This window comes from Suricata suricatta, chromosome 13, assembly GCF_006229205.1.
Source record: "Suricata suricatta isolate VVHF042 chromosome 13, meerkat_22Aug2017_6uvM2_HiC, whole genome shotgun sequence".
In the NCBI taxonomy this organism is placed as follows: domain Eukaryota; kingdom Metazoa; phylum Chordata; class Mammalia; order Carnivora; family Herpestidae; genus Suricata; species Suricata suricatta.
In genome coordinates this window covers 44,090,892-44,095,921 of record NC_043712.1, presented here as the reverse complement: position 1 = coordinate 44,095,921, position 5,030 = coordinate 44,090,892, and the positions used below count along the sequence as shown (strand labels likewise).

The following is a 5,030-nucleotide window of genomic DNA, read 5'->3' as shown; positions in this document are numbered from 1 at the left end:
TTCTTTATTTTTGAGAAAGAGAGAGAGAGAGAGAGAGAGACACACACACACACACAGAATCTGAGGTAGGCTCCAGGCTCTGAGCTGTTAGCACAGAGCCCAGCACAGGGCTTGAACTCATGAACTGCAAACTTATTACATGAGCTGAAGTCAGATGCTTAACCAACTGAGCTACCCAGGTACCCCTGAAAGAATGTAATTATTAATGCCATATACTATTATTTGACATTTGTGATTCTTTTACTTGACTTACCTCTCTCTCTTTTTTTCCAGGGTAGATAGGCTTTGGTTCTCCTTAACACGTGGACATTTATGAAGTAATTTTGTGTAGCAGTCTACTTTTAAAAACCATCCAGGTAAGAAAATAGTGTAGTCTTTTGTTTTATTTCTGAGGAACATCATAACAAGAAAACTCAATGAATTGTCCAAGATGACCCAAGTGATCCTCCTCTGTATTACTCTCCTAACAGAAAATAATATATATAGGTTATAGATACAAGATATAATATATAATCCAGGTCAAAACAAAGCAAGAGCTTGAACCATAAAGGGTTAAGAAATAAATAGCAGAAGTGAATGTAAATATAATCTAATGTGAATTAAATATAAGGGAACGATGTTTGTTTCATCTGGCCCATTTAAAACTTACAAGCTGGCAACATTACCAAAATTTTCTAGGTACGCAAAAGCACCCACATACTGTGAGTCTAACATAAACCTTTCTATTATTTACAATGATAGTTCTGAAACTGTATTACTTGATGACTTGTCTTTTTCTTCCGCCACAACCATCCAGTTGAGTTGCTGATGCAAAAGTCTGGGCACATTCTAATGTAATAAAAAATGTAACACAAAGCCCACAAAGCCAGTAAATACGCTTTTCATCTCTGATGCATGTCAGGAAATTGAAGTAAATAGATTTAAAACTCTAACATTACAGACGATGAGATTAAAAAGCCATTAGTAGTCATAAGCCCATTAGAAGTCTAGGCACCAAAAGACTCTTACAGAGAAATTTCTTGACCAGATAAAAAAATATTGATACCATCCTTCTTTCATTATTGGATGCCTTGTTGTTAGTATTCTATTCCTTTTTGTTAAAAAGTGCTTTTAAACAGAAGTTTCATGAATGTCCTCCTCTTGAAAGACACACACAAATAAAATAATAACAAAAGCAACCACTTGTTTCATTAACATTATAAGTGAGGGAATATCATTTCATGGTCTTACCAGAAGAAAAAGGTTGTCTACTTTCAGTCTCCCTGTTAGCTTTCTTAGTCTTTTTTCTTGCTGCCCTGTTACTTGCCCGCATTCTTCACAGTGACCCATGATAGCTACAGCAATGAATGTGTTTTCCAGTCTCCTAAAAATAGAACTATGTACTTCAGCAGATGACCAGAAAGAGAGAGTTTCTATTCTTATTGCTTCCTGTCAGAGAATTCACTCAAAATACGGTTTCAAGTTGAAATAAAATAACTCTAAGCCAATCACTTAGGACAGGACCAGAATAAGCAATGATGGCAGAAAGGAGCGTGGGATACAGGATGCTCAGTAGGTGTGATCATCTAAGGCGCTGATGTATTCACATAATAAATTATATAAAATGCAACATTTTAAAAGTAATTAATTTTTATTTGTGAAAATTGCCTTTTGGCATGCCCACAGTTGTTCTAGACTTTTGTCTAAAATAACATTATATGTATTTTACTATATTAAGTGAAATGAAACATTTCCAAATGAGTCCTTAAGCAGCATAATTTGCCACTCCGGTTGCCACAGTTCTGAGAAAGGAAAAAAAAAAAGGACGAATGCAATTAACACTAAAGGGGGATCGGGCGTGGTGTGACGTAATCATCGCACTTGGCGTAATTCTCTTTATTAATACATCACTTACATCACTGTCCTCTCCAGTTCTTTCTCACCATTTTATTTTATTAATATCTCACTTTGCTACATTTACAGTTATTTCCCCATCATTTTAAATTCACTCCAGGTTATTAACATTGCCATATTAAATACAAAGGCTAGGGGACATTAACAATGACTGAAATAATCTTGCAATTGGCAAAGAAGCTTGGCTTTTATTACATTAATATAGCGCTAATTGAACATTGAAATTCTATCCTTTCAACAACCTTAGACAAAATCATTAAAATAGTCCCAAACTAGAGCTCAATCGAAACATTTCTTTGAATACTACCTGACTATATCCCGGTATGAAAAAAAAATCAGAATGTGGTTTTACAGATTTGACTACCTCATGACAAAGAGCCTACTGTAATCTGATTGTTTAGTAACTTGAACCAAAGTTGGATGAAACTAGCAGATACCATTTTATGTAGGTGTGAATGTCATTAATATATTAGCTAAAGAATTTGAGCGCTTTTGAATTTTCAAAAGTACTTAAAAAAAAAAAGTTCTACCTCTTGCTTTATAACCCAGGACTGTATCCTTAGATATAATCTAATCAAAATATTTTTTGGATATCATCCAAATAGAGAATGGCCACCGGTGATGTTCCTGTCTTCAGTAACCAACAAACGAAACAGCTAGGTGCTTGTGTCTACCCCTGGATTAACATGAGACCCAGAGACTTTGGACCCAGCAATTGTAAGTCTCAAAGCCTGAACCTCTGGTTTCTATCATACGACTACACAGCCAATACATTACAAATGAGCTGACCACACGTGGGGTGTTAATTGGAGCTTGGCACCCCCAGGAACATGACAAATTAATTCTCCACCAGTTAGAAATAAACAAAACCCAAAAGAGCTTTTATTAACCACTATGTATTTGGGACTCATTAACCCTTTTTGCACTAGTCCCATTTATTTACCACAGGTTTAAATGAAATAAAATTGTATTTTAAAAGTGTCTATTCTGGTGACACAGAATGCATTAAAGTAAAATGGTGCTTAACATGTGAATTGTTTCATAGGCTCTGTCAGTTGCCTGATATGATTACTCATTGATTGAAAAATCACTTCACAGGTGTAATCTAATTGAAAAGTAACATTGCATAATGGTTAAGAGGCCAGCTGAGAAGGCAAGAGGGTCTTGATTCAGATTTCCCAAGTCTAAAAACTATCTCTCCTAATTATTCTTTATGTAACCTTGGGAAACTTGTCCTTATATGTAAAATGAGGATGCAAAATACCTTAGGATTTGTTGTGAAGATTAAATATGAATAGCACACATACTGATACATATAAAAATATCTGCATATGGATCATAGCAATTCACATGTTCACATCATGGATTATATTCAGAAAAAGTCATCCCATTCTCTGTTCTTGAGCAAAACTATTTCATTAAAGGATAACGTATGTTTAAATTTCCTTTCAGTGTTTGGTAAGACTATAACATTCTTAGGTCATGTAACACAGGTATCAGGGTAAACTTTATCAATATGTTAGTGTTCTGTACAAGACTCTTTCCTATAGCTTTTTATCTGAACTGACATAAAAGTCAGAGTCTTTTAATGGCCTGTGTCATCTTTTATTTTCTACTACTCTCTCCACTACCCTTTGTGCTCTCGGCACGGTGGTCTGTTGACTGATCATCCAAACTTACAAGGGAAGTACTTACTCAGATTTTAAATACTCTGTTACTCAGGTTTTTGCATGATTCACTTCTATACTTCCTTAAGATTTGTGCTTAAATGTCACTTTATCATAGAACTTTGCTGGCCCTCTTCCATGAAAGGAAAAATCCTCCATCTTCCATCTTTCTATCCCTTTAACCTATTTTTATTAGCTTATACCAGAATAAGTCCACGAGAACAGAGAACTTCTTTCCCTTTACTGCCTTCAACAGTTCCTGGTCCAGAGAAGGGCTATACCAGAATAATGTTTAGCTCACAATTACAAAATCCATAGTAACAATGACTTAAACAAAAAAGTTTGTTTTGTTCTCATGTAGAAGCCCCTCAGTTTTTAGGGGTTCCAGGGCTGGGCTGGTGCCGCTACTGTCAGGGTTAGAGAAGTCTCAATTTCAAAGCCTTAAGCCTTCAGCTCTCAGGTGGATTTTTTAGCTTCAAGTCCAGCTCTCTAGCCCCTATGCTTGCATTCTAACAACAGAAAGTAGGAAACAGAAGTTTCCACCCTCTCCCTTTAAGAACATTTTGTAAAATTTATACATGCCACTCCCAGTATATATCATTGGGCCATTAATTGGTCGTAAACTAGAGTATTCTGAGCAGCCAGATGTGCAACTAAACTTTCATAGTTCTGTTATAGATGATGGGGAGAATAAATATTGATGGACTGCTAGCAAACTCTGGAACATTTCTAAATGAATGTAAGAGGAAAATTGTGTTAAAGAAGACTAATTTTTACATTCAATATTGATTCCATGAATTGAAAACTAGTTCATTCAAAACCAAAATGTTATCAATTATATGGAAACATGCTGGTGGTGACGCAGACATAGTTGATTTTCATTCATAATAAGCTATGGCTAGATTGAATGCTAAATATTCACTGGAACATTTCATTTTGATTAGGAGTGAGCACTGTATATAAAATCTAAACACACAGGTTGAATTCTTTGTTTTTCCATAGACCTGGAGAATAATGTTCACTAACTCACTTAACCTCATTCTTCTTCTTCTTTTTAATGTTTGTTTATTTTTGAGAGACTGAGACAGAGACAGAGATAGAGAGACAGAGAGAGAATGTGAGCAGGGGAGGGTCAGATAGGGAGACAAAATCTGAAGTAGGCTCCGGGCTCTGATCTATCTGCACAGAGCTCAACGTGGGACTCGAACTCACTAACTGTGAGATCATGGCCTGAGTGGAAGCTGAATGCTTAATTGACTGAGCCACCCAGGCGCTCCCCTTATTCTTCTTTTTGATCCATTCAATAACAAATAGAAGTTGATTAGCTCAATCAGGTAATGTGGAGTTTAATAAATCATCTTCTATTCTGTTTCATTACATTTTATATCTTGAAGTTTATAGTGGCAAGGTCTACATGTAAGCAACCAAGCAACAATAACAAAAAAACTACCTAAAAATAATCTCACTTAA

At 35.6% G+C, this 5,030-nt stretch overlaps 1 long non-coding RNA gene across 1 annotated transcript; it reads left to right on the top strand.

Annotated features, from left to right (window-relative positions):
- Positions 1-300: 300 nt before the first annotated feature.
- LOC115276004 lies at positions 301-2,782 on the top strand. Its single transcript, XR_003901775.1, has 2 exons — positions 301-356; positions 2,499-2,782. It is a non-coding gene; the product is annotated as an uncharacterized LOC115276004 (long non-coding RNA).
- The last annotated feature ends 2,248 nt before the right edge of the window (positions 2,783-5,030 follow it).